Genomic DNA, 19,560 nt, shown 5'->3' with positions numbered 1-19,560 from the left:
CTTCCCTCTCTAAAAGATAAATAAATAAAATCTTTAAAAAAGAGGCAATTTTTGTGAACTTTGAACTTTTTTATTTAAGCAAGTACATCTTCTTCCCTTTCCTGGAATAGCCTAATGGGGAAACAGCCACAGTCATGCACACTGACTCCTTAATGCTGAGAACATCCCACCTGAGAGAAGAAAACTCCTGTCTATTCATCCACACATAACCCCCACCCCCCACCAGGAGGACTCCACCACTCTCCTGGGATGCTGACCAAAGGCTGGGAAATCAATCCTGTCTTCTAGAATGTTCCTCAGTAGCTCTTTCATGGATCCAGTGTCCAAAGCCTCATGAGAGTCCCCTTGCCACAGGAGCCCAAAGGATTCTTAATTTGCATCAGCCCCACTGTGCCTCCCAAATGCCGAGCGTGCCCAAGCCATTAAATGTGTCTCCTGCCCGGCAAGGAAATGCACAGGCAGGAATATAGTTAATCCAAATATTCTGCTCTTATTCTTTGGCCAGGACGCTGCCTGGCTGAGCCCTTATCACCTGGATTATCTTTGGGCTCCCTGGCGATTTTGTGGGCTCGCTCTCCTGCGGTTGGCAAGAATCGAGGCATTGTCTGAGGGCCAGGGCCGAAGCCTTACTTCTCCCTCACTCTTTTGAAAATGGAGAAGAGCAATTTGCCTGTGCTGCTTGTAATCAATCCTTACCCAGACTTTCTCCACTTCATCACCACACCTCCTGTTACTCTGGCTGAATACCCGCTCTGAGCACACCTCACAGAACTGGTTCTCTGGGTCTGCAACAATGGTCTCCAGAAGCTCCCTGGGCTCACCCTGGCACAGGCCTCATGGCCTCTGCTCTGCCATCTGGCAGAGAGGTGTTCCTGGTGCTGGAGCAACCTCCCCCAGCTGAGATGTGATCCGAGTCTCTCGACACGGAATCCCGCTCAGTTCTGGAATGGGGCAGCCCCTGAGGTCCCGGGGAATCACTCGGAGAGTCCCAGTTAGTGCTGTATTGTCTGACAAACCTTGTGGTGTAAACTTCTTATCAGGGACCATAAACAACTCACAGACATAATATCTGAATGTGTGCATAAGAACCTCAATATGTGATGTATCATTTTAACCTAAGTTACTTTCATTCATTACTTTTAGCACTAGTGTGAAGCACAAAACACAGGGAGTTCAGCACACCCACCAGGTTTTATTTCTGAGGGGCTAGGGTTAACACTATTAAGACTTTAAAGAAAATGTTTCTATAGACTAGTAAAGATTTGTCACCAACTGGCACTGAGTGGCTAAGAAACATACCCGGCAAGGTGTGTTGTGTTTGGCAGGTGCTCAGTTCATGGAATAATAGTGATCATGGGCACTACTGAGTTCTCACATGCCAGACATTGTCAGACTCTTTACATGGCTTGGTTTATCTTAATTCTCATCATTATGAAAAGTACTATGATCATTTCCATTTTCTGGTGGAGAACTGAGGTTTAAAGAGACTAAGTAACTTGCCCAAAGGCACCAAGCAGTGGCGCCTGGGTTTGAAACCACGTCTGTCACACTCCAAAGCTCCTAACAGAAGGGAGAAGGGAGGGGAGAGAGGGATGAAGGGAAAGGATGAGTAGCCTTGGGCAGCCAGCTCTTCACATGCCCATGAACTTGCTAACCAGCTCTCCACACCCCTACTATGGCACTCGCCTGATCAGTGAACAAAGAACCACTTTTTCAGAATCTGTTATCCTCTCTGTCCATTCTGGTTGACACATGATTAAATCATTAAGATCAAGGTTTCTCAATCTTGCCAACATGGGCATTTGGGGCTGGATAATTCTTGGACATGGAGGGCTGTCTTGTGCACTGTAGGATATTTAGCAGCATTCCTGGCCTCTACCCACTGGATGCCAGTAAACGCCTCCCAAGCTGTGACAATCAAAAGTGTTTCCAGACAATGCTGAATGTCTGGAGACATTCTCCAAGTGGCCCCCATGGAGAACTGCTGCTACACTAGATACAACCAGAGATAAAAGAAGATTTGAGTCCCCAGAGGTGAGGATGGAAGTCCCCGGAGGGTGGAAGCTTCTGTGTGGCTGGGGGTGGTCTGGGAATTCATCTAGGGAAGCAACCCCTCTCGTATTCACAGCACCATTCTAACCTCAAACTAAGTGAAAAGACCAAAACACTAGCCAGCCCAACAGAAGCCTCAGGCCCCACAGGCTTACAGGGAGGGTGGATTGGGGGTCCCTCCAAAAGCGCCCAAGGACCATGAATGGCCTTCCCAGAGTCACCAATCTGGCAACACATTTGTGTATACCTGGGAAATGGTCCTTTTTCCATAGCCATCTGTGTACCATTCATTTGACCCCAAGCATAACCAGTTAAAGAGTAAGCATACCAGATATGACTATAGGAGTATGTAGGTTCGATTCCCAGGCAGGACACATACCTAGGTTGTGGGTTTGATCCCTTGTCAGGGCACATTTGGGAGAAACAGATCAATGTTTCTCTCTTACATCAGTGTTTCTTTCTCACATCAATGTGTCTCTCTCTCCCTTTCTCTAAAATCAATTTTTTAAAAAATTTATTCTCAGGTGAGGATTAAATATATACATATTTTCACTGGAGAATGGATCATGGCCTCTCAAAACTCAATCATGAGAAAATAGATAAACCAGTTTAAGAAATAGTCAAAAGACTTGAACAGTTATTTTGCCAAAAGAAGATACGTAGATAACGATAAACATGTTGAAAAGGTGCCAGACATTGTTAGTCATTAAGAAAAAGCAAATTAAAAGCAGAATTAGATACCATTGCACTTTGAATAACTAAATCTAAAAGACTGACCATACCAAACGTTGGTAAGGATACCTAGGAACCAATCTGGCAGTTTCTTAAAAAGTTAAATGTATACCTGCCCTATGATCCAGCCATTGTACTCCTAAGTATTTATCCAATAGAAATAAAATTTCCTATCCATACAAAGGCTTGTATAGCAGCTGGAAACAACCCAAATGCCCACCAATAGTTGAATGAATAGACAGACTGTGGTATGTCCATACAAGGGTATGTGGTATGTCCAGCAATGAAAAAGGAATGAACTGTTGATACACACAATATGAATGAATCTCAGAATTACACTGAATGAAAAAAGCCAGACTGAAAAAGAAAAAAAGAAAAAGGAATACATACCATCTGATTTCATTTAGACAGAATTCTAGAAAATGCACATCATCTGTAGTTATAGAATGCAGATCCAGGGTTGCCTGGGGATGTGGTGGTAGGTCACGAAGAGAGAGATTACAGAGGAGCATGAGGAAATTTGGGGAGGTAACAGAAGTTCATTATCTTGATTGTGGCGATGATTTCATGGGCGAATCTGGAAACCACAATCGATGGGATTCTACACATCAGAGATGTGCCCTGGGATGGAGCCCTGGGCGCTGTGAGGGGGACCGAGACTCGGTCGGTCATTAATTAATTACAGCGACCTGGGTGATTTCTCCATTTCCCTCCACCGTTCTGAGCACAGAGGTTGTAGCCACCGCTCTTGAGCCTGCCTGGATAGTGTTACTGAAGTGTGAGAAACTCATAAAAAATGCAGCGGCCTACAGGTGGGTGAGAGTCCTGCTGCGGCACCTTCTCATACTACCTGAAGGGCACCCTTTATCTGGGTAAATCCTCTTGGGGCCAGAAGAGATTAGATCAGAATACACTGGATATATTTGCAAGGCTAAAAATCCCTCCTTCTCAGAGAGTAAAGGGTGCCTCCTCCCCAGAAAGGAGAGAGTAGCCGAGCTGCTTGGATCCCTTCCAGCATATTCAGGCCAGAGAACTGTGCAGGGTCCCAGTGTTCATTGAGGAAATCAAATGCACACACACAGCACCAGAGCCCAGCCGCCTCGGAGGCGGGGGGCTGCAGGTGCAAGCTCCAATTAGAGCAGCCGGCCTTCCAATACCTTTTCATCCCGAACAAGGACTAGGCCTCAGCCCCCGCCAGGGACTGAGGAAGGCCCCGGAAGGACTGCCGACCAGACGGAGGGAAACAAAGGGCGTCCAGAGAAAGGCAGCTCCTGTGAGTCGAACCTGAAACCCTAGCTTCATTTTCCAACCCTCCTGTGAGAATTTGCCAGTGCACAATTTTGTGGAAAATCAGTCCCTGGTCACAAGGAAACAAATGTCTCCCAAGGCCCTCCACGTCCTCCATAAATTATCGTGGGGAGTTCTCTTCTGCAAAGCAGCGAGGCACAGTATTTCCACAGTGACCCGGTCGTGGTGGTCGTCTCTACCGTTGCCAGCAGTTCCCCATAAACTGATGTGTTTTTCAGGGTTACAGAGCCAGGGTGGTCCCTCTGTAACTGGTGGTTCTTTATCATTAATATCACATCAAGGCTGAACACAAAAGCACTTGTGACTTTATTTTTAGCAAAGAGGCATGTGTTCGATGTTCTTGCCAAGGCTCTATTCTCAGCAGAAAAACACTAAGACCACAGACTCACTCTCTCCACCCCTCTTCCTGCAGTCTCCCTCCTCATGCTCCCTTTACTGACTTACGTTTTTAAAGAGAAGGCTAGGAAGATTGGGCGGCTTGTCTCCAGAGCAACAAGGACCCCTCTGCAGGTCTGTCGCCTCCCGGTGGCTCTCCGGGCAGCTAGGCCACCACCAACCTCTCTCTTAGGGGCTGCTTCCTGGACTTCCTGACAGTCTTTCTAGTTTTTAATGACAAAATCTCTAAAGAAGTGCCAACAATTAGAAATGTTAACAAAAGAATATTAAAAGCATACAATCCCATCACTCTTGCCCTACTATTGTCTGTGTTTCTCTCCAGATCTTGTCACTGGGCATACTTATTTGTCTACAGTGTGTGTGTGGGGGGGGGGGGGGTGTATCTCCTTATTATTTTTCTGACTTTTCTCCACTGGGTTTTCAGTCATGACATATAAATGGCCGGAAAGTTAGCAACAGAAGAGAGAGTCTTTTTGACACTTTAACATCCAAAAACAGTCACCTCTTGGCAGTGAATACTTACCGCCCCTGGGGAGGCACCATGCCGGGTTCCTGTGAGCCTCTGGTCACAACAGACTCACCAGTTGATCAATTTATAATTTGGTTTCATGTGCACTTCTGTTTATAGACACTCTATTTAAAGGATGTTATTGATTCATCAACACTGAACTCCCAGACAGCCATACTGCTGATCGTGCCCGAACGAAGCCAGTCAAACACATGGCCTTTCTCTGGGAGGTGCATCCCAGCCTGTGTGCTTAGAAATGCCAGATGGCACTTGAGAACTGTATTTGGAGGGGGGAGGAGGCGTTATTTTTTAAATTGACATATAACATTATATTAGTTTCAAGTATACCATGTAATGATTCAATATTTGCATATACTGCAAACCAATCACCACAGTAAGTCTAATAAACATTCGTCACTGTATATAGTGACACATTTTTTTCTTAGCAACTTTCAAGTATGCTGCACCATATTATTAACTATAGCCACCATGCTGTACTGGGGGCAATTTTAAATAGTGAACATTTGAGTTGTCAAATTTCAGGCAACAAAAAGCACAAAAATGCAAAAAACATGACAGTCAGTAGACCACGCAAAGAACACTTGTTAACGGTCTTAGCTGACACAGGAAGGCAGAGCACCACCCTGTTTGACCTCAGCCGGGAACTTGCATGTCAGGTGACTTAAATTTTTCATGGCTCTGCACGTGGCCACGCACAACTGTGAAAGTGCATGAGTATTGATTTGGTGGTTATAAATAAATTTTAGTGAGTAGGCAAATTTTCAGGTATGGAACCCATGAATCGTGAGGACTGACCATGCCTGTATTGTATCAGTGCAGTGTGTTGTGAAGGCAAGAAGGGGGTAGCCATTCACATTTCCCTTTGAAAGCAGTTTGCTGTTTCTTGATAAAAATGCTACTGCGATGGCTGCCACCTATTAATGTAAATCATTTCCGTCAAAAGCAGTCAGGAATACCTGGTGGGAGCCTTCTATCTTGCTTCCAAGGTCATCTCCGTCATTTCTGGGTCTGGCTGAGTGGTGCTTCAGTCTCTATCAACAGCCTGACCATGAACGAGGCAGACATTTTTTCACCTATAAAAGGGAAAGTCCAGAGTTCCTCAATTCTAAGATACTCATTCTTTCACAGTTTAACATATCTGAAATCATGTGGTCTGTCTGTTCTGTGTTGTTTTGCACTTGATGACATGCCCAGGTCTTATTGTCAGAGCTGTTTTCCTTCTGGGTAGCACATAAAACAAAGGTGCATATTCCACCCTTAGGCATCTCAGAAGTGATGAAATGCAGCAATCATGGTCCCTGCACTGCGGTGGTGCGAGGATTAGGCAATGCTACCACTTCACAGGGTTGTTGTGGAAAAGTAAGCAACGTGGGAAAGGATGTGTATGGTGCAAAGCACTAGCAACTGAGGGAATTATCATGGCTGGGAGTATTCTTGCCCCTGGAATACATTAATCTTTTACTTTTGAAGTTCCTCAACAAATTTCATAAAAGTTGCTCCATGACCTGTGACCACTTTGATATTTTTCATGCAGTGGTTGGTGCAAACAGATTAATTTAGTGGGTCAGAAACTGTTTTGTTTTGTTTTGTTTTGTCATCAGAAATAGATTCCAAAAAGAGTTTGAGAACCACTGCTTTGAGGAAAGCAAAACATAAGTTTCTTGGGGGCCAGAGTGGTCCTTTGTTCATGCCTGTGATGTTGCAACAGTGAGGTCACGTGTGATCCGACTACTGGGGTTCGCTAATGGGCATTAGAAGATCCTTGGCCAGTGCAAATTGAATTTCCTCTCATAAAGCTGCCTTTGGTTATGTTTTGTCCTCTCAGTCACAAAAGGAAAATGAAACAACTCAGGCAACAATTCAGTCCTAAATTATTAATATAACCCAAGATTTTTCTATGTCATCCATATTGCTACCTCAATTGCTCTTTTTGGCAGGGACAGAGGTCACTTGCATTCTGTGTACAAGAGAAAGCTTATAACACCTTCACTTCATATTGGTGCTTCAAACTACAGCCCATCAACTGTGTGTCCTTGTACAAGTTTGCTTCTTGGTGGAAAGGTGCACTGTAAACGCAAGAAATCTCTCTGGAGTCTGACTATGGACATGTGATAGGATCAGCTAACTGGGTGTATAGGGCCGAGTGCCTGCTGAGGGTTTGCTCCCTGGTAGCGAAGTACGGAGGCTGCTTTACTTGCCGTCCTCCTGCCGAACACTATCAAAGTAAATGAGTAAGTGGAAGGTGGTAGAAAACCAGGACTCACCAGGCTTCTTCAATGTGCCATTTGGTTAGGTGTTTGTGTATAACGGTTTCAACACACCTAAATATGGGCCTTATCATTTCCACTTTAACTGTTATCGAACCCTGACACTTGAAGGTGAAATGATTTGTTTAAGGTCACAGGAGTAAGAAACAGAATCACCCAACACCCAAGTCCTGTCTCAGAGCCCCGTTCTTTCCATTTTAAGGGGGAGCAAGGGCTAACTCGCATCCCAGAGGTGCTGCCACAAAGCATCTGTCGTCCACCTTCCTTCTCTGCGGGCTTTTCAAACTTGGCTACTTGATCCACATTATTGCCTTCAGTGACGTGCAGAAGCAGGTGCTCAATGAGATTCCTCTTTGATTTCTGTTCTGAATACCAGGTATTGTCCTCAGGAATTGTAACTTTTGGAGTGCTTGCCAATAAAGGTTAGCATCTCCTTTTTTTTTTTCAGTGTAGCACTGAAACACAGAGAGTTTAACTGACTTGCCCAAGGTCACACAGGAATTAGCAATGGAGCCAGTGGGGAGCGGGGGGGGGGGGGGAAGGGGAGGCTGGGTGGGGGCAGCCACTCCCCTCATTGGCTATATCAGCCCACACCACTATGTTCTGCACACGTGTAAATATTTACAGCTTGAAATATCTCCTCAGATGCAGTTGGGACAAGAAGTACTTTCACGTATATGTATATGCATGTAAAACAGATGCCAGAAATATAAACGTGAAGTAAATGGACACAAAACCCAATCATAAAAGTCCTAGACAAAAGCCTGGGAGACCCAAGATTTCATCCTACTTGCCCTTTGCAGCCCTTGGCTACAAGATTTGTAATCTGTGGCCACTGAGAAGCGCTCTGATGATGGAGGATGAGGAAAGTGTTCCCTGTGTGACAAGGGTTCCGAGCTCGATGCTGTAAAACATCCTATTTTAGAAAAGTTAGCAAATGATAAGATGGCTTATTTCTAATGCATTGGATAGAATATTGATCAAATCATGTCCCTTCTACCCAATAGACATGTACTATTAAATCATGTATCACTTACACCACAGTATTAGTCCTATTTCTCTTTGTAATAATATTTAAATACTTGTAATATATTAACTCTAAATGGACTCATTTTATTCTAATCACGCATATTCTTTTGTGTGTGTGTTTGATTTATTATTATTATTGTTTATTTATTTATTTATTGTTGTTCGATTACTGTTGTCCCCGTTTTTCCCCCATTACTTTCCCTTACCCCACACATCCCCTGTTCCCACATTTAATCCTCCCCCCAACCCCCCACCATTGTCTTTGTCCATGTATCCTTTATACTTGTTCTTTGACTTTACCCTTCCCCTTCTTTCCCCCATTATCCCCCTCTCCCCTCCCCTCTGGTCACTGTCAGTTTATTCTTTATTTCCATGTCTCTAGTTATGTTTTGCTCACTTGTTTGTTTTGTTGAATAGGTTCCACTCACAAGTGAGATCATATGGTATTTGTCCCTCACCGCCTAGCTTGTTTCACTTAGCATAATACTCTCCAGCTCTATCCACGCTATTGCAAAGGATAGGAGCTCCTTCTTTTTTTCTACTGGTTGGTATCCCATTGTAGCACAGTTTTTTGATCCACTCATTTACTGATGGGCACTTAGGCTATTTCCAGCACTTGGCTATTGTAAATAACACTGCTATGAACATTGGGGTGCATAGGTTCTTTTGAATTGGTATTTCAAGATTGATCACACCTATTCTTTAATGTAATATATTTGAGGAAGAAGGACATCCATCTAAATGGAAAGACAGGTGGTGGACCTCATTCCAAGTGCTTGTTTTCAAAAAGGTAGAGGGTTCTACTCTTCTCCCTCTTGTTCCAAATTGCTGGGGAAGGATTCTGATTGATGTAATGAATCCACCTCCCCTTGGACCAATTCCTGTGACCAGAGAGAAATGGACTGAAGGTAACCAAGGCTGCGTCACATGCCCACCCTTCCTGCAGAGTGTAAGGCAGAGTGATTAGGCACGGACAGCCCATGATGGCAGCCCCAGCGGGACCAGGGCGTAGAAAAGGAGTGCCCAAGAGAGCAGCAGTGCCAGAGCAGGAAAGAAAAACGAGCTGGGCAAACAACAACGTGTTAGTTACTTTTGGAATGCCAGCCAATGAAGACTGTTATCATAAGCCCAGCCTGTTCCACTGGGCTTACGATAATAATTATTATTATTATTTTAAAATCCAGTTGAGCAGCGGGTGTTGGGTGCTCAAGGCTAATGTGTGACTCTCAGATTTCTCCCATCTTCAGTGTAGAATGTACCAGCACAGACATGATTAACAGTGTACTCCATGACCCAGCGAGTTGATTTGCGATGGTTTCATAGTGTTGTTAACAAGAATATTAGCGCCCTGACTGGTGTGGCTCAGTGGGTTGGGCGTTGTCCCACAAATCGAAAGGTTGCTGGTTTGATTCCTAGTCAGGGCACATGCCTGGGTTACGGGCCAGGTCCCTGGTTGAGGGTTTGCGAGAGGCAGCTGATCAATCTCCCTCTTTTTCTCCCTCCATTCCCCTCTCTCTAAAAATAAATAAATAAAATTTAAAAATAAAGTCTTTTTTAAAAAAAAACACAAGAGTATTAGTAACAAAATACTTTGTACACAGTCAGTTTCTGCAGAGAGTTCCAGAGCTTCCCAAGTAATATTTTATGAATTGTAGAAGGTCCCTTGTGAAGTAGCTGGCGCATATTTTGCTGTAGAGTCTTTCTGGTGGCAGAGAAACTGGGCTCTGAGGAGGTCATGCAACCTCCCCCAAGTCCCACAGCCCGTCCGTGGCCTAGCCAGCAAACTCTTGTCTTACGTCCCGGCGGCGGGGATCAGCTCCCTTCTGTTCCGCCATTTGTCCCAGATGAGTAAGAGGATGTTAATGAGGGTTCTTGTGTCAAGCACTAGTATGATTGGTTTTTAATGACCTTTATTTTCATCTTACAAGGAAAATAGTATATCCTTTCCTGGCTGAACACTGTTTCAGGAAAAGCCACAAACTAGACCCCAGGGTCCTATTACAAAACTAACCCAATATAACTCTGCTGAGCTGGCAAAAACTGATAACCTGGCTCCAGCTTCCCCGGCCGTGGCCCCTGAATGAGGGTCTGTATTTCTGGGTATTATCGTGCATTTTTCCGAGTTTATCATGGATGGGGGAAGTGAAAAGCATCACAATAAATGAGGTGCAGAAACCCTGGGGAAAAGGAGATAGTAAAAGGAAGCTATAAAAGGGAAGAGGGAGAAAGAGAATGGAGAGAGAGTAAGAAAATCATGGTGCATGGGGACCAAAGAGAACAGCAGAGGGCCAAGTTTAGGGGAGGCGGTATGAGAGTTTCCGGAGATATGGGAAGTGGCATTACTGAATGCCTGTTGTGTGCCATGGACTTACACGTCATTCTCTTGTTGTGTTTAATGTCATCATCATGACGTCCTTATGAGGGATGTGTGGCCATCCTATACTAGATAGAGAAGGAAACAGGTTAATTGTGTCCAATTAACTTGATGGATTCATGCAGCTAAGAAATGATGAAGTTGGGGTTGAACCCACACGTACCTGACTCCCAAGTTCATGTCCTTCCTGCCCCACCCTCCCCATCATTCACATACCGTCTAATCACTACTTGTTTGGGGACAGGTCGTCTTGAAGCAGAGCCTCAGGTGAGTATTTTTGTACCAAAGGATTTCTTGGAGAAGTGCCTCGGGAGAAGGTGAATGAAGGAAGCAGGACAGGGCGGGGAAATTCTAAGCAAGGATGTAGGCTCAGTTATTGTAGCAGTAGCCCAATCCAATGGGGAGTATGAATTGCCCTTCAGAATTCATCCCGCCTTGAGGCAAGGGAGTCAGACTTGGGCACCCCTGCCTGTCTGTCACTGTCTGTGGGCTGTTCCTCTTGGCCAAGATGGAAAGGGATGTGGGTGATGTAACATCTCAGGGGAGCACCTATTTTGCAGAAGGCAGGTCTCTGGGGAAGGAGATGACCGTAAGCTATTAGCAGCCACATCAGCTGCGGGGTGAGTGCAGCATCCCAGGAAAGGTGATCTGTGCCAGGTGACAGCCCCTTCTCCGCAGTCTGCTCCCCTTCCCTACTGTGCAAGGGACGGGAGAAGGGGAGGCCAGACGAAAAGGAACAGCTGCCCCAGCGGTTGCCGAAGTCACTGAACAGCCCACTCTGACCACCAATGTCAGTCCAAAGGCCTGGCCCCTGCAGCAGCCAATCCCACAGCCAATCAGCCGACCTCATACTGGGGCAGTTCCTGGGACAACGTGACCCTAGATCTGCCACCCAAACCACGCTGCTCCCCTCTCTGGCTCAACGGCCTCCCTTTCAGATCAAGATTCAATGGAGCAGAAGAATCTGAGGACCCAGGACCTTGGACTTCACTGTTAGCACGTTCACATATTTATCACCAAATCTTTCTCTGTTCTCTCTTCTTTGCTTTTCTCCAGCAAATTGTACTTTAAAATCTCAAACACATGAAAACTTGGCAATCTTATAAGCCAAGGATTCTCAAGGACTTAAAAAACGTATATGGATTCCCAGGTGCCCTCCACCTCCAGGGAGAGTGTGAGCGAATTACCCTGAATTCCGTGTGCGTCCCAGGGTGATTCTCCTGCAGCCGGGACTGGGAGTCGCTGTGCCAGGCATTCCTCCTTCACGCAGGACCTGTGTGTCAGGATCGCCTAGGGCATTTCAAAAATACCCATGCCCAGGCCCCAGGCCCCAGAAATTCTGATTGGATGGTCTTACACTGCAGTTTTAAAGCTCTCTAGGTGCTTTTAATGTGCAGCCAAGGTGGAGAGAACTGCTGGCTCGGGCCCTTTAGAAGTGTGCCGCAGGGAAGCACGTCAGGATGGGGGGACTTGGGACTGTGGTGGAATCAGAGTCCTAGGCGGGGGACAGGGGGCTTCTGTGGGCAGTACAGCAGATGTGAAAGAAGACTCTCGCTGTTAACTGGACAGTGGATGGCCAGTTTGATCACCTTTCCTACCAAATGTAAAGCGGAACTAGACTTTTTTAGGCATCTCTTTGTTTCTTTGGGTCTTCCATAGTAGCTTTCTGTTGGATGTCCACAGGGAGGCTCCTCTCAAAAGTAGTGCATAGAAAAAGGTATTATTGTGCCTGAGATTCAGAATTTACCCAGTCAAGACAGTTCAGGCATTATCCCACCCCGCTCCGGACCCTTCACCCACCAGGTCTACAGGCCCCTTGAAGACCAGCCATTGAGTGCCGAATACGTTTCTAAGTAGCTACATTCTCTCATTCATGGCCCTCTGCCTCCTTCCCCACTCACCACACACACACACACACACACACACACACACACAATCATCATCATTATCATCCAAAGAATGCACTTTGCCTAGTGGGCCTTCCTATAGAGTTCGCATGGGTCCCCCTGGTCTGGCTTGCCCAGAGTGGCCTCTGCAGCCAGGTAGTGGATGGTTCTCATCCTCTATCCTGATTCACCCTTCCCAATTCTAAAAGCTGATATAGTTGATTCTCAGTATTCCCTGTAGTTACATTCTACAAAGTCACTGCAAACACTGAATTAGCAAATACCGAACCATTGTTCCTAGGAGAGAGAGAGGGTTAGCTTCCTGTAAACTTCTGGACCCATTTTCAGCCACCAATCAATGTACAGTGGTGCCTTGGTACTCGTCGTTAATTTGTTGCAGAACTTGTGAGGAGTGCTGAAACCAACAAGTACCGATCTATGAAGCAATTGGTACCTGTACAGGGCAGCGTCCTACAGGGCGGTGTTGTGACTCACACTTCCAGCAAGTGCAACGAGTCCCAAGCGAGCGCCGACTGCTGAAACGTTTTTTTCTCGTCAAAATGCAGCGAGTACAGGGTGTGACGAGTTCTGAAGCCGACGAGTAGTGAGGTCTAAATGTATAACCTTGTTGCATGTGTAGTTTTCCAAAAGACACCTTATTTAATATCATTGATTCATTCACATTGCACTCACTGACAACAGCACTGTAACTCGTGCCTTATGGAACACACCTGTGTTCTCTGTACATTAAAAACACATTCCCCACAATGCCTGGGGCTGCTCTAATCAGTGAAATCACTGATAGAAAGCACAAAAATGCAGAAACTGTGGCCTTAAGTAGACCGTGAAAAGGGCTCAAAGAGCTGAAACAAAAGGGCAGAGGTGTCTGAGCAAGTCCGAGAGTGACTGGGGAAATGTCAGGACTGTTGACTTCAGGGCTGCAAACCAATGTGAGCAAGTACATGGATTCGTGACTGTGGAATCCACAAATAAGGAGGGTCGACTGTGTAAGCACCCAGTTTGGAGTAACAAGATGTGTTAACGCCTCTCTGTTCATTTAAAGGGCCTGTGTTTTAAGCAAGAGCTCCTAAAATACAATGTAGATGAAGAAAAAACTCACAGTGTTATTACCCTTCTTCTTTTAACCAGTAAATTATTTTTATGAGAAAATTTTCATATTTCCAAAGATTATTAAAATTTTTTTCTGGACCAGTGAAACAATAGAAACAATATTATAGGTACATTGTGTAGATTTTGGCTTTTTACTGGAACAGTGTTTTGGAATAATGAAAAAATAGACATGTTTGTGGTCTTCATTGTAACTACATAGAGAGGACTTGTTTAACATTTTTTTCTCAAAATGGTGTGATCCATTTTTTAGAAGCGAAGCAAGGTGTGCCTGTCACGTAAAAACAAAACAAATGAAAGGTTCTTTCTGAGCCAGGGGTGCTGTCTGTCCCCAGTGTGTCCGGCTGAGACTGGCAGGCGGAGGCACAGATTGACCCCCACCACCCTGCTCACCCCAGAGTCCGAGCAGAGACCGAGAGAGGTGTCTTCTTCTGTCCCCCAGGCCTGAGATTGTCCCTTAGCCTCCACTTCAGCTCTGTTGCTACGCCCATGGGGCAAACAGCTTTGCACTGGTCAGAGCAGCCCGGGACAGGGCTACGGCCTGCCTGCATACCGACAGGCCATTCAGAAGGCAGACTGTGTCTTTTACAACACACCGTCCTTCCAGCTCTTGGAGTGGAAGGTCACGCTTTGGCACTGCCTTGAATATTTTGTAAAGCATGGCCAGTGCAAGGGCAGGAGGCATTAGAGAGCGTTTTTGCACTGGTGCTGCCCCTTTACTAAAGTCAGCATGAACTTGCTCTATTTCTTGGTGGCAAGGACCTTGCAGCCATTATTATGGCATCTGCTAGGGACGGTTTCCAGACCTGTTTCCATTTGTGGATGCACTGAGGGATGGCTGGAGATCGGGAGGAAGGGACTTCCCCCTTCTCCCATCTCCCATAACGCCCTTCTCAGCCCAGACCAACGTCCGAGACCTCTGTGCTTGCCATGGGAACACAGCTTCAGGGAAAGCCTCCTTGCCCCATCCTTCTCACCGAATGGCTGCCTCCAAGTTCTGCCTAACAGAAATCCTAGAGATGATTCTGTTTCCAGTGAATTTAATTTCCATCCCACTAGAAAACCTGAAGACACACTCAGAAAAACGCCTTCAAAGTTGAGTGTTGTAAACTGATACCCGTGATGATCTTCTCCTTTCGCTGCTTCCTGAATGCCGTTTTCCTCAGGGACCTGTGAGGTCAGATTTATGTAAATCCCAGGTCCTCTGGACCCAGCACTGGGTGCTGCCATTGACCACCATCCTGAAATCCTCCCATGGACGTGCGGGAGGCAGGGCTGACAGGGAGGCTGCACTTCCAGATCCTCCAGGGGAGCGGCAATGCCAGTGGAAGCTCAGCGGGTTCTGTGGTTCAGCTCCGAGCTTTGCATTGGAACAGGTTGCAGCCTCCCTTCAGATGCGAGCTGACCCGAGACTGGCCCACCTACAGGCACCTTTAAAGAAAGGAAATAACATTGCTTCCCTTCCATGCCTTCATTCCACAAGTATTTGATTTTTCAAAAATATTTCAGTTTTCTTTTCTCCAGGTCAGAAGAATTCAGTTGGGATTATTTCATTTTATTGGCGTCCATTTGAAGCAGAAAATCTTGTTTTGGTGATCTGTGGTTGAGTTGCTTGCAGTGTAAGGATCACCATTAGAAGGAGTTCTCATGGAAATAATGTGAACCAACTGAAGTTATCTGGGAGGAAATTACACTTCCAACAAGGTTGCTCAACTCTGTTAGACTCAGATGAACGAGACTTGACTGGTCTTTTCTGACACATGTGAACAAGCAGCTCACAGGACAGATAAATCCCAAGGACCACTCTGTACCGCAAGGACCACGGTAGAGAGTTAAGAGGATGGGAAAGCTTGTAGGTAACCAGAACTCCAAACCTGGCCCCTTCACAGCATCTTGGAGTGTCTTATTACAGTAGCTAAGCTTTCCTTTTCCCTGAAGACACCATTAATTAGCCTATGGGACAAAGGCTGAGGACAAAGTTTGCATGTCCCACACCACATCCCCATTAAAACCCAGGGAGCGGACCTGGGGCAAATAAGGCTGAAGGGGACAAGAATTCCTCCTGATGGAGCACGTGTGTTCCCACGGGCCACTCCTGTCCAGCCGAGCTAGCCTCAGGCTCTCAGCCGTCCTTGTGCAGAGCTCTTTTTTCTAATGGAGGATGAGCGATGAACGGTCGGTGTCCAGACCACTTTCTGTGCTCCTCGCTGCACTTTCCATCACAGACTCTTGGCAAGATAGATGCATGGTATGCTTTTTATTAGATTTCCGAAGTAAAATTAATACTCCAGTCTTGGTTTTTATGATTATAAAGCTCTTTTCTGAATCCCCTTGGAAACATCAGAGCTTTCTTTGGATCATAAAAGAGCTGAAGACGAGCTTGTTTCCCCTTCGGTTTGCCTATTTGTGGTGAAAAGGATGCAGAGCAGCGACTTTTGACAGGGAAGAGATGTGATCCTATTGGCTAGCGCCCAGTTTTGTCAACTGTCCATACGGCTTCGGGCCCCCTTCCAATCTGGTCTCCACCAAGTGGGGGGATCTTTTCAAAGTGCTATGATGCCCAGCACATTGCACAGTTGCGGGCTCTGACCATGTTCCACAAAGATTTGGTAAACAAATGAATGAGAAAAATGAATACGGGTTTGCAGGTAGCTAATCCCTACTTATTTTTTCTTTTAAAAAAGTTTTGTTGGGTTATAATTCACATACTATATGAGTTATAATTCACATACCATAAAATGTACCCTTTTAAAATATACAGTTCTGTGGTTTTAGTATATTTGTAAGGTTGTGCAGCCATCACCACTATCAAATTTCCAAACATCTTCATCACCCCTAAAAAAAAAAAATCCCAGACTCAGTCACAGCCCCTCTCCATCCTCCCCTCCGCTCAGCTCCTGAAAACTACTCATCTATTTTCTAGCTATGGATTTGCCTGTCCCAGACATTTCTTATAAATGGAAGCACATGATGTAAGACCCACTGTGTAGACATCTTTCACTTAGCATAATGTTTTCAAGATTCATTCGTGTCATAGCATATATTGGTACTTCATTCTTTTTCATTGGTAAATAATATCCCACTGTCTAGATATACCATATTGTGTTTATTCACTCATACACTGACGGACACCTGGGTAGCTTCCATGCTTTGGCTGTTGTAAATAATGCTGCTATAAATGTGAGGGTACAAACTTCTGTTTGGGTCCCTGCTTTCAGTTCTTCTGGACTATATATCCTGAAGAGGAATTATTGCATCATACAGCAATCCAATTTTTTTTTGAGGAACTGCCATACTATTTTGAACATCAGCAATGCATAAGGATTCTAAATTCCCCAGATCCTGGCCAATACTTGTTATTTTCTGATTTTTTAAAAAATCATAACCATTCTAACAGGTTTAAAGTGATATCTCATTGTGGGCCAACATTTGTATCATCTATCTTTTTAATTTTAGGATCTTAGTGGGTGTGAAGCAGTGCGCTCAGTACTGTCTACACTGATATAAGATCATGCTATTGATTTGCATTTCTCTAATAATTAATGATGTTGAGCATCTTCTCATGTGCTTACTTTCCATTGTGTATCTCCTTTGAGAACTGTTTATTCAAATTATTTGTCCAGTTTATAACTGGCATATTTGTCTTTTTATTGTTGAGTTGTAAGAGTTCTTTACATATTCTGAATTTAAACCCCTTATCTAACCTATGATTTGCAAATATTTTCTCACATTCCATGGGTTGTATTTTCATTTTCTTGATGGTACCCTTTTAAACACACAAAAAATGATGAAAAACATTTGTTGTTGTTGTTGTTTTTGCTTTAGTGTCATAGGTAAGAAATCTTTGCCTAGCTGAAGGTCATGAAGATTGACTGATATTTTCTCCTAAGAGTTTTATAGCTTTGGTTCTTGCATTTAGGCCTTTTTTTTCTACTGAGATATAATTAATATATAACATTGTACTAGTTTGAAGGATATAATGTAATAATTTCATGTATGTATATATTGTGAAATGATTACCAGAATAAGTCTCAGGCTATCCATTCCAACACAAAGTTACAAAGGCTTTTTTGTGTGTGATGAAAACTTAAAATATACTCTCTTAGCAACTTTCAAATATACAATACAATATTGTTAGTTATGGTCACCATGGCGATGATCTATTTTGAATTAATTTTTATATATGCTATATACCTACATTTTAAAAAAATATTGACCTAAAAATATATCAATCTTTTTTTAAATTGAGTTTATTCCTTACTCTGAAGAAGAGGACTAATTGCTACAGTGTTGGCCAATTTCCTTAACTAGCATCATTTTCTTATGAATTCTTTAAAAATGCATAAGGATGTTTATATATAAAATCTTTTCTTGTGGTTAGCCATATGTACAATGTATTTAAGAATTCAGAAATTATTGGAATATTTTATTTAGAGAATCATTTAATATATTTTTTGTGTCTCTAATGTGCCCTTGAAGCTTTCCAAGAAGTACATGGTCTGCAGGGCCAAGTACTTGACATGCTGCAGCAGGTCAAGGTGAAGGACAACCCGGGAAAAGCCTCCTGGGGCTGGCGGTCGGAGATCACAAGTGGCCTGTGAGAGTGCAGCTTCAGCAGAGTGGGGGGCTGGGTGGCGGGGGCTGTGAAGTCGCAGCTAAAGAGACTGCTGTGGAAAAGAAAAAAATAGGATAATCATTAAAAGGCACAAAAGAGCCAAGCAAAGAACTGTGTGACATGCATGTGTGTACTGAGAAGAGACGGCCTGTGAGAGCGGGTTAGCCTTGAGCCTGCAGGAGCTCAAGAAAAGGAGGCATTAAAAGCCCAGTTCTCAGGGACAAACAGAAAAGACAGTGTTAGGAGCATCGGTTACACAAGGAACTTGGAAATCAGAAAAACCTCTATTCCTTTCAGGAGTAACTACCTACATAGAGATCTTTCAATTCACAGTTGTAATTTAAACTGAAGGAAGTTCAAAACCTAAAACTTGCCCCTCAGGTGCAGACAGACCTGGGTCCAGATTCTGGCCTTGTTGCATCTTAGCTGTGCAATCTTGGGTGGGCCTTTGAACTCTTCAGCTTCCTCTTCCATAAAATGGGAACAAAAATAGACCTACCTTTTGTATGAAGATTATATGAGGTCTACATATAAAACTCTTCATAGTCATAAATTCTCAGTAGCTCTAACAAAAATTAAACACATCCATCTGACTTCAGCGAAGGATTCAGTTGGTTGAAATTATATTTTATTGCATCATAACCCTCTTCCTACCACTTTGTCACAAAATTCTTGGCAAATATCCAAGAAGCACAGCATATGATTTGTATGAAGATTGAGCCTGACGTCATTCATGCTTTATTTACAGAGTCAGATCTTTCCCCCCTCCCATGCTCTGGTGAAACTGGGATGAAGTTAGTTCACATTTTGGTCAAGCAGCTTACACTGGCTGACTTGGATACAGTGCAGCCACACAATGTGTGCAGTACCATCGACTGACTTGGATATAGTGCAGCCACACAATATATACAGTACCCTCCGCTGACCTGGATATAGTGCAGCCAGTGTATACAGACAAGCGCACAGTGGATCGTGAGGGATGACGTCAGCACTCTATTTTGAAATCTCTTTTAGCCCCGAGCAAGGACAAGTTATTAAAACTTTTTAAGACAATATTGCCATACAGCACGTCCCCTAATCCTGGGTAATGAAAAAAAACAAGCCATTTCTACCTTCCTTGTGCAACCGTATTTACTCTGGGCAAAAATCATGAAAACTCTCCTCCCAGAGAATAATATTTTTCCCTCTAAAAGAAATAAAGTTGTGAAAGAAAAATGCTATTGACTTTCAGTTACAGCAGATTG

The sequence above is a fragment of the Phyllostomus discolor genome, chromosome 1, assembly GCF_004126475.2.
Source record: "Phyllostomus discolor isolate MPI-MPIP mPhyDis1 chromosome 1, mPhyDis1.pri.v3, whole genome shotgun sequence".
Taxonomy (NCBI): domain Eukaryota; kingdom Metazoa; phylum Chordata; class Mammalia; order Chiroptera; family Phyllostomidae; genus Phyllostomus; species Phyllostomus discolor.
Note: the sequence above shows the minus strand (reverse complement) of the source record.